This window comes from Dermacentor andersoni, chromosome 1 (assembly GCF_023375885.2).
Source record: "Dermacentor andersoni chromosome 1, qqDerAnde1_hic_scaffold, whole genome shotgun sequence".
Taxonomy (NCBI): Eukaryota; Metazoa; Arthropoda; class Arachnida; order Ixodida; family Ixodidae; genus Dermacentor; species Dermacentor andersoni.
The window spans coordinates 267,155,683-267,166,668 of record NC_092814.1 but is presented as its reverse complement, the minus strand read 5'-3'; the positions used below and the strand labels follow the sequence as shown (position 1 = coordinate 267,166,668).

General features: G+C 41.4%; 1 long non-coding RNA gene across 1 annotated transcript; it reads left to right on the top strand.

Annotated features, from left to right (window-relative positions):
- The first annotated feature begins 6,221 nt into the window (after positions 1 to 6,221).
- LOC126547682 (uncharacterized) lies at positions 6,222 to 9,586 on the top strand. Its single transcript, XR_007602751.2, has 2 exons — positions 6,222 to 6,383; positions 9,421 to 9,586. It is a non-coding gene; the product is annotated as an uncharacterized lncRNA (long non-coding RNA).
- The last annotated feature ends 1,400 nt before the right edge of the window (positions 9,587 to 10,986 follow it).

The window sequence follows — 10,986 nt, the reverse complement described above, 5'->3', positions numbered from 1 at the left end:
AGCCTCCATTTTTTTTTTTCTTCTTTATTGGCTTTCTCCTAAAATAGATCTGGACCACTATTGTAGCCCCTATTCATTTTAGATTTGGCTTTATGCCCGTTATACCGAAAGGTGGTGTGGGCTAACCCCCCTTTTTTTAGCTTTTTTTTTTTGTTAGACCTGAGGGAAACAAAAAAAAGATGCAACAGTAAAGCACTGCGCTCCACAGAGGACCCAGATGCTGAGTAATGACAATCTTGTGTGCAAGATGTCCATATGTTAGTACACCGCCTTACTCCCCAGAGCACACATAGAGCAAGTTTTCAGTGTCACTGCTTATGTCTTAATGACAAAAACTATGGAATGTGACTGCTGACATTTTTTGAAAATGATTGTTAGTAAAGATAAGCAATGTATAAAGGGCTTCAGAGGACATATTAAGTGTGCCAGGCCAGCTTGTTCTGAATATGGTATCTGAGCAATGTTCATATAGAACATTGCTCAGATATCTCACCACCACGACGTTCAACTTCCGGGTGGGGCACTGCCATGGCACTGCTCTCTCTTGCACCACCTTGCTGTCTCCCCTATGTAGCTTCTAGCATGCTAGCATGAAGTGAAAGGATAGAGCAAGCCGCTCATCGATCCGATAACCATCTCTAACTTCACTTGTGCTTGAAGGATTTGAATAACTTTTGCGGCAGGAGATTCATGAGGTGACACAATTTAATAATGGTGTCATTCTATGATTAGTTAGAAAAGTGTTTCAGGGCCTCTTTGAACAAGGTAAGATACCTGATGTATAGACAATGCTGTTGTCAACATCATCATTATCATCAGCCTATCTTATGTCCACTGCAGGGCGAAGGCTGTCCTGCAGCTTCATAAGCGCCTGCTTTGTTTCTATTCCATTGGGGTGGTTAACAATGTTCCCTTACATGAACCTTCTGTTGCCTTGCGGCCTTCTGCAGAACTGATTTGCCGTATTGTATGTGCCCGTACTTCAAGTTGTCATTTAATTCAGTCTTGCTCTGTAATTTGCTTGCCCCCTGGTTAGCTCAGATGTTAGAGCGACTGCCCCATAAAAGCATTGGTTTCAAGTTCAAACCCAGGGCCAGAATGTATTTTTCTTCAACTATGAAGCATTCTTCTTTAGAGAAAGCTCCACAAGTTTCCTTTTTCGCTAGGCATTACAGTCGAGTGCATGGCAATTTCTCACTTTCATGAATTACTTGTGAGTACAAGCTCCCAAACATGTGTGCACCCTTCCGGATCACCTATAAAAAAACTCTTTCAATGTCTGTCTCTTTGAAATGGTATGGGTAGGGCCTGCTTCAATTGTTACGAGCATGCGAAATGAACAGATCCAGTACTGTAAATGGTGTTGACTAAACACGAGATCTCTGTGTTATTGTGCCTGGAAGTCCCTCAGGACAAAGGTTGCTTCACTGGCAGATGTGCAGCTGTGGAGTGCTATTCACGCTTTGTATTTTCTCAAGGCAAAGATGTTGGCAACTAAATCAGCGTCACCTGTTTTGTGACCCTGTGACTACGCGCCACATTCGTTGTGGTTTGATTTAATGTTTGTAGCGTGTGGTGACACCCTCCCGTTGTCTTGTATCCTTGTGCCTAGTATTCCAAGTTTTTCTATCTCACGAATTGGCTGTATGTACAATAATAAGCTTGTGTCCGGGTGCTCAGTTCTCGAGTATTTAGCTTTCACTTGTTTCAATTCCAATTTTTCCAGTGCACATTCCATGCCTTCCTCTCGAAAATTGTGTTCCACTTTCTAAATCGCCTTCTGCAGTGTATCCTGTTTTTCTCTGCACGATCTTCTGGTTGCCCATAGCATGATGTCGTCTGCGTATATGGTGAGCCCCAGGTCTTGGTCTTCCCTGAGAGCTGGTGCCAATTTTTGCATTCCTATGTTGAAGAGGAGTAGGGATGGGATGGTGCCTTGTGGAGTTCCTTGGTTGGTTAGTGTGATGTGTGTGGATCTCGTTGACCCTATACATATTATTGCCATTTTGTTCGATAAGAAAGATCTGATGTAACTGTATGTCTGTTCTCTGCAACCAGTTTTCTCAAGTTCCTTGACAATAGTGAGATGGGAGATGATATCGAAAGCTTTTTAATGCCCAGTGCTAGGATTATACTATTCTTGCCTTCGTTTGGTGGGTTGAGTGCCTTCTCTTTTCAGAGTAGGAAGACGTTTTGTGCTGAAATGTGTGGTTGAAAACCGAACATGGAGTGTGGAAAGAACCCCCAATCTTCAATATGCGTGCATTTGGACTACCTTCTCGAAAAGTTTTCCTATGCACGAAGTGAGTAATACAGGTAATATATTTTGGATGTTTTTGGGCTTTCCTGGTTTCAGTATGAGATTAATGTTAGCTTCCTCCCATTCCTGTGGCACTGTACCAGGGTTCCATACGTTGTTATTAAGAAAGTCTGTTAGTTGAGCTAATGTGTCGCATTTTAAGTTGCGAATTATAGCGTTTACCTGGGGTGGCGTTCTTTCTGAATGACTGTGCCACTGCATAAACCTCTGCCACCATTATGGGGCTTTCGAGTTTGTTGTTTTTGATGCCCTTGTATGTCCTTGACGCGGCATCCATATGTGATGTCTGTTCTGCGTTAAGATAAGTCTTCTTGAGGTGTTCTACAAGTCCCACGTCTGTTCCCTCGAACTTACTGTTTATATGTTGGAGGGTGGTGTTCACTAACATTTTGGTGTTTGTGGGGTCCATCATGCTTCTCAAAGTAGCCCATGTTTTTTTTTCTTTTGTTTTTTTATGTGTGGAAGATGCCTTGTAAAGAGTCACAGAATTGAAGGAAAAATACTACTAAACATAAAAATATCTCGAGAGGAATCCAAGCTAATGAAAAGTGTGCTCTTGTATAAACCACAATTATTTTCCACTAAATGCAGCTGGTGGCTTGTTAGTGTAGTTGTCCTTTTCGCTTTTAATATAAGGCCTCCATTATTTCCATTGTGTTCTGGTTGTGGTGACTAAACAAAATCAGTATCTCTCTGTTTAGATGCATCCACATTTCCTCTTGTGTGCTGGCAGTTGTCCCAAAAGCATTGAAGGATGATAAGTAGTTTCTTAACTGTGCATTAACACAATGACCAATTTGGTCAACATATACAAGTCCACAAGACATTGGCAGCCATAAACAGTGCCTGTTGAAAATAGTCAAACATGAAAATTGCCTAGCCTCTCGGAACACAGAATGCAACCTGTATTAGAAGGCATAGCCTTCTTTGCACAGCAAGACAAATTCTGACCAGAAAGTATCTAAAGAGAAATTGTAACTATATGCACACCCAGTGGCATCACTTGGCTTCTCGGCACCCGGGGTGGCTGCTCAACCTGCCCCTCCCCTCTTCTTTCTCTTGCCACTCCCTCATATTTTTTAACACACATATTGTAGAGTGAATATAAAATAACTTAAAAATGCAATGCTCCTTTATATTTATCTTTTATGCCTTACTAACAATTCAACTTGCTGTTTTCTTTGTGACTTTATTGTGGAACTTAGCGTATTCTGCACTTTCAGGTATTGAAATGCAACATTGATTAGCACTGCTGCATGAACATCTTGCTTTGTATATTTTGGTAGGAGTTAAATAATTGAGAGCCTGTGGTTTAACACCTCTCCCTTAATTTCCAAGATTTGTTGCACCTATTGTATGAAACAACACATAAATTATATTCAGTCGTCAATCACACAGACTTCGCAAATTAGTGAAAATTTTCCTTCATACATTAGCATACATTAAATGACCACCATTTATACCTTTCGAAATGGAATAGCAATTTTCCAGAGCTTTAGTAATGAACACAACCTTCGAGCTTCCTAGTCTTCAAGACATCTCTGCTCATGGAAGCACAACGTTGGACATGTGTGTGCAATATTTAGTGCCAGAGTGAGCAAATAGAAAGAGACGATGCATTTGACAGTCAGCCTCGCTTTATTCTGGAAGCAAGAGACGAGAGAGTGTTGTATTTGTAATTTCTGTTCCCCAGATGCTTTTGTTTATCATAAGCAGCCCAGAGGTGATGTCATTTTTCAGCAGCAATGCTGATGTCACTAATCAATTTGAGTGTTTTAAACTATAATGGCCTGCCAAACACAATACAGAAAAAGTGAAATAAAAAATGGACAGGATATGCAATTGAGAAGAGTAGTTGCTTACAACTGGGGGAGGGGAACATATCTCTTCGATAAGTTACACTCCTGGCTTATAAAAATTATCTCCTTATAAACTCCAACAAAACTAAAGACACATTTTTCAGAACTAAAAATAAAGCTCTTTCTGTCAGCGTTACTCTTAGGAGGAAACGCAATAGACATTGCAAACACAGTCAAAATGCTGGGAGTACATTTCAACAAATTTATGTTTTGGGATGCTCAGACTGAGCATCCACAAGGTAAGCTTGCCCATGTAGTTGGAATTATGAGAAAATTTCAGTATTTATTACTTGTAAAAGCAAAGCATGAGCTGTGCCACGCATTATTTGAATTGCAATTCAAATACTGCATTTTGATATGGGGCAGTACAAAGACAAAAAATCATGGAGCTCTCAGTTATACAGACGAATGCGCTTAGAGCTATTGCTGCCGTGCCTTACAGAACACATTCTGAACTACTGTTTACCAGCTATCGCATCATGCGCTTATCCAAAATGTACAATTACCATCTTTTATAGCTACACAAATTGCATATGGAACACGACACATTATTTTTGTCCAAAGTTTCTAACCTCCACATCCACATTCCCTACTACCCTACACGACACCATGAATACTGGTCTGTGTCTCACCCACATATAGACTACAATTTTCAAACTCGAAAATACAATTTGCCTTCTTTACTAAGCAGATTTGACTTACCTTACACCTAAGTCCGTGAAATATTTCTTATAATTCTCTTCTAGACATCTTTCTTTAATTTTTTATTTTGTGCATTGCCTTGCCACTATTTCTCTCTTATTTGTATTAAATGTCTACAATGAGGTTATTGTATTTCTTATATGATTCATTTTATGCTGCACCGCATGTTCTTTGTTTTTGACTCTTCCTTGCAAATAGATTTGCCCGGTGCTGTCTGTTTTTGTGCGTACTGCTGCACCGATGTAATATGGGGGAAGGGAGCACTGCGAAGCTGTGAATTAGCGGCTTTTTTCCCTCTTGTCAGCCATGTACCTATGTATGCATTTCTGGAATAAAGACTCAGACTCTGAGGAAATGATGTCTGAAACAATGCACTAATTATTTTCCTTTTCAAGCTTTGTGAGCGGTCGCAACAGCATTTTAGCCACATTATCACCAGGATCAGCAAGTCATCAGCGGTAGATGATAAACAAATCTTGACATTATACCAGCTAATAACTACTTTGCTCAAGGTGAACAACTGAACTATTTCGTGATAAGAGTGATTGGAGGCTTGCTTCAATACTGATTGAATCAAATGCTATTTTGCTTCGGCGACCTACAAAGAACTAGCATTAATCGGCTTTGTCTTTTGGCGAAAATGGGCATTGTCTGGCAAATGACTGGAGATGCATTTGCAGATTTCGAATGAAAACAGTGGAAATTGGCGGGACATTGAAAAGACACTTCAACATTCGATTGATTGTTGCAATTATGAAGGGCATGGCAGCTCCCCTAGCATTCCCAACGCTTGCTGCCTTTGTTTAGACATTTCATGGTGTCTATAGTTGACATTTCCAAATTCCCTGAGTTTTCCAAGTTTTCCCCGAGTGCCTTTGCAAAATTCCCTGAGTGATACAGAATTTTGATTTGCGTCAACACAGGGTGCTCCCTCTACCCCCTCCCCCTTTTTCTCCTGGCCTTGAGAAAGATGAGCGCACTTGTTTTCTTGACAGGTCTAATTTTGGGCTAGTCGGCGGTGATAAAAAAATGGGATGGAACCCGAGCGCAATATTAAGTAATCATATATTATTTTCTTGCTGACGGCGGAGCAGACGAGATGCGTTTTATTTGCGAAAATAGAAAAAAAAAAGAAGCTTAGCCATTCAAGAGACAGCTGCAAGCGCACAACAATTGACCAGGTTTGTTAAATCTTCTCTGCCCCCCCCTCCCCCTCTCGCCATTTTTTTGGCGTCGTAATGACTTTAATAGGGTGAGGTGACATGTAACTATCAAAAACATCGCTTGACGCAAAACCAGAACTGAAACTTCGTGGCGTCCTTCTTTGGCCGTGTCTGCTGTGCCCGGGGCACAGCAGACGAAAGGTGCCCGAAATGTCTACGTTCACCCATGACGTCACGTCCGCTATAACCCATGATGTCACATCCGCTCATTTCCATGGCGGTCGTCTTACGGAGCCGGCTGCGCTGCGAAACGGTCCGTATTCCATGCCCACTTAGAGCGTGAGTAATTCATCTTTCCACGCTATATGCGTGTAATAAAGGATTGGGGCTGTGAGCAGTTTGATGCGTTACCATTAGGTACCTTGTGCGCATATTTTGCCTCCTGGCCGCGTCAAATTGCAGCCGGCATGTGGAATGGGCCGTGGCATCTTATATGGAGCTGCTCATGTGAGTGGTATTGCCTCCGTCAGGATCGTCAGTGCGTGCACCGAACCATTCAGTAGTCTGGTTCAGGTGAGGATGCGCGAAAGAACGAGGACGTAAGAAAACACTGGCATGACGAGCTGTTCCGTCAGATCGCGTTACATCGCGCTTTTTTTCTAAGACCATCTCGCTCGAGCGAGAGGATCTTAGAACAGCATTACTACTGCTTTTTTACAGCTTTGCAGCGGCTCATTTAATCATCACCTGCATTCTTTTAATAATACAAACGACATCGCTGCGCGGAAGAGCGTCTCTTGAAGTTTCCTAACAAGAGCCAATGCCGCCGTGCCTGCTGCATACACGCTTGCCTTTCCTAACGCAGTTAAGACGCGGCACTAGCTCTGCTACTGCGTGATACAGGGTCACTGTGATAAGAAAATTAAAAAGAACAAACGAAATTAAGGCAGAAAATGTCAAACGTTGCCAAGCGTGATAAACGGACCTGCCTCGCTAGATGAGTTGAAGAAATCGGCGTCCTGAAGTCAGCTTCGCCGCAGTAGACTAGTGTTACGCGTTGAAGCATGTCAGAACTGAAGAGTGACCGCTTTCACCGACATAAATAATATGTGTTCCTTAATGATGTACGCGTGCACCTGCCGTCTCCTGTTACATTACGCGCGCCGAGGCGCCTAAGTGTACTGGCCGGCCTTCAGCGCTATTTCGGACGTGGCTGTGATGCTTTGAACCGTTGGTTTGTCGACCTCGTAAGCCAGTTAATGTTTACACGGCCATTTTTTTCTGAGCTGTTGATTTCTTCCATAATAGCTACGTAATTTCGTAGTTTCCTGTTCAACTGCTTTGGTCATATGCGAGTCAAGGTTGTTCTCTTTAGCCGAGCGCAGTTTTGGAAAGCGAAACGACGCTCTTGCATCAGCATATAGTGCCGTCGCCCATTTACAACACAGTCAATCAATGTAATTTTGTATGTCACTGGGAAACCGCCGAACGCAGGGAACTCACTCGCATGCGGGGAACTGCATAACTAGCCACGGGATTACCGTGCCTCTTGGGAAGCTGCTTTGCATCAAAGGCCAGGTACCCTTGCTATGATTCACCGCAACATATTTTGTATGTCTTACCGCTTAACATATTTGTATTGCGGTGAAGCTAACCTTACGGAACCGAATTTCGCAACGCTTTTTAGACTCCTGCATCTCTACCAGCCACTACCAAACGCTTGTCAGTACGTCTCTTGGCAAAGGTCCAGGTAAATCTCCCCTGTTGGGAGTTTGGGGGACTCACGTATATGAAAACTGCCAAGGAAAGCAGTTGCCCTGATGAAGGCACGCTCCCCTGTCGAAACATTTGCACCAGCCTGTCCGACCACCGTTATCACCGCAACATATTTGTGTGTTGCGGTGAAGCATGCCGTTATTGGGAAAGATTTACGTGAATCTGGAATGTATGGTTTCTGTCAGCGACTAACCTAATGTTCCACTCTCATCAAAGCAGATTTTCGTGGCAGGATGCATGATGTCTTGAGAACTTTTGTTGGCTAAAGCCATACATGCCAGGTTAGCTCTTGTCACAATAATACGCTTTACCGCAATACACAAGAGGCCCCGCTGCAGGACACGCCCGCCGTAGTTAGCCAAAACCTTATGTGATGGTTCACTGCAAAACACCTCCTGTATTGTGGTGAATCGTAATAAAGCACATTTGTCAGTTTAGAATGTAAAGACCCTTGCCCTTCGCTTTTGTAATAATATGACTCAGTTTAATGAGAACATGTATTCACTGCTAAAAACATCCACATTGAAATGGAGATATGAACACTGATGGCAGCCTATGTGATGTTTTATCCCTTTACTTTTTTGTGTACCTGTCACGCTGCCATTATTAAATTTTCCTGTACTTCGTTAGGTGCTGACGTACATAACATTACATCACAAAGAGCCACTGTGTAATTAGTGTTCAAGGACCAGTGTGGTGGCTTTTCTCAAGAAAGGTTTGCGTTATTTTGTTGTGAAGGTTTTTTTTAGAGAGTTCACTTTCTGAGAAGAAATCAGATGTCAGGAAATAGACCTCAGTGGCACAGTAATCTTGGCTGCCTTTTGCTCAAACGTGCCCTAGACATAATTGAGTGATTTGCACTGGCAACTGGACAGCAGCCTTAGCTTGGGAGACCAGTGATACGGCATATTTTATCAAACTAGGCGACACATAGCATTACCAGTCCGAACAGAGACCTGTTTAAATGTTTGTCACCTTTAACACCTACATTTTCGACCATGATTTCAGAAAAATCTGTAGCACATTTAGAACCTAGATTTTAAATGCTGTATAAGTTGGCTTCTTGTTCACTGAAGTTGTGCTCAGCTTCTGTCCAAACGGGAGAGCACTTCTGCATAGCTTATTAGGGAACATTCTTATTTACATACCTTCTTTTTATTTATCTCGCCTACAATCACGATTAGCACATGAATGTGTTGTGCATTTATCTAACTTACAATGCCATGTTCAACAGCACAGTGCATGTAGCTTGTGTTGGTTCATTCAAGCTAAGCATTGCTACAGCCTTTAACTGTAGGTATCATGGTATGAGAGCAGAGAAATGGATATGCAAAGACAGTTGGGCACACTGAGACAACATCTTTGTTGCGTGTGAAAAGGTGACAGATACACAATATGGGGAGAACGCATGCACTTTCATATTTTCTCGCGCTCAAAAAAAGCCGGAGGAATAAGGTTTCTTCACTGTGCCATAGAAACTATATGTTTGCTCTCAAAGGTAATTCTGATTCATTGGATATGTTCCTGTGCTGTGTTTATTTTCTTGAGTGTGCTTTAGTTTTTGCACGTTAATGTTTCAAACTCGTTTTTATTTTTACAGACTGAACATCCCACATCTTGGTTTGACTTCCTGGTACAGGATACTTGCACTTAGCATGGAGTGATGAAGCAGAGCAGTGTACTTTTATTAAATGTGCAGATTTTAGCAGTATAACAGCAGTTCATTAAAAAAAACGTGTGCTGAAAATAAAGTGTTCTTACCCACATTCCTCGTTGTCTATTTATTTATTTATTAATACTGTCAACCCTCATAGAGGGTCATAACAGAGAGGACAATACAATTACATAAATCAAATATGGACAATGTCAATGTACGTAAAGTTGCTTAACACTTGTCAATTCACAGTTAATAAGATGTTCACTTGAATGCTGTTCAGCACACTTCTGACGTTTATCAAAATACGTACAATGAATATCAAGTCGCACATATCACTTGGCACTTCAAAACTAAATCGAAAACTCCCATAAATATGCCTCAGCAGCATTTTCAAAGTCGGTGACATCTTTTAGGCTAACAATAGCGTTTGGCAATTGGTTCCACATTTCTATCGCATCCAGGAAAAATGAGTATCGATATGTATCACTGTTGGTATGCTCCGGCTTTATGACGTAGTCGTGGTTAGTTCGCGGGTATCTTTTGTCTGGAGCATGTAGATATTTGAGCTTATCAATCTTAAGTTGATCCTGCATTATTTGATAAAGCACCTTCAGCCTATATTTTTTCCTACGTACCTCAAGAAGATCGAAGTTGCAACGCTGTAACATAAGCGTGACCGATTCCTTCCTTCGTTATGTCGAACAAATAAAACGCGCCGCCAGACTCTTTCCAACTTCCTCTTAAGCGTCACTTGATGGGGACTCCAAACAACGCTGAATATTCTAGTATCATCCTAATGAAGGTGGTGTATGCAATAAGTTTTACATTACGCGATGCACGTTCCAGTTTTTTTTTCTAAGAAAATATAACTTTTGATAGGCAGTCATGCAGACGTTATCTATATGTTGGTTCCATGTCAATTTTGCTCATATTCCTGTATTCTCTTCAGCAAAACCACTTATATGGGGAACTGATCATGATAAGTGCTCATGAGCATTTTAAAGAACAGCCTTGAACCCTACTCATGCACTGGTAAAATGTATAGATGCAGTGAAATTGAAACAGAAGGCAAAATAGCAAACATGATGCAGTATTTGTCAGACAATTATGTAAGCAATTTTTGCATAAAACGATTTACTTAGAGCATACTAGCACTACAAAGCACCCATCTTTCTTGTTAGGTATACATTACTACAAGGTCTTTAAAGGTGGCCACAAGAGAGATGCTGGCTTTAATGAGAAACTATAGAGGTTAAAGGCACCCATGAAAATGTTTTAAAAAATTATGCAATGCATAGCATTTACTCAGTTCAGAGAGCTTCCAAGGTTGCCATAAGGCCTTGATAGCTGTGGATGAGGGAACAGTTGTAGCCCTATTTGGAGCATGAGAAATGAACATTAAGATCAAAACATAAGTAACAACTCATAATGCAATTAAAACATCTTGCTATACTTTTAAAAAGACAGTGAAATGAAATTAGTGACACAATTTCCTTGTCTTTTTACTTC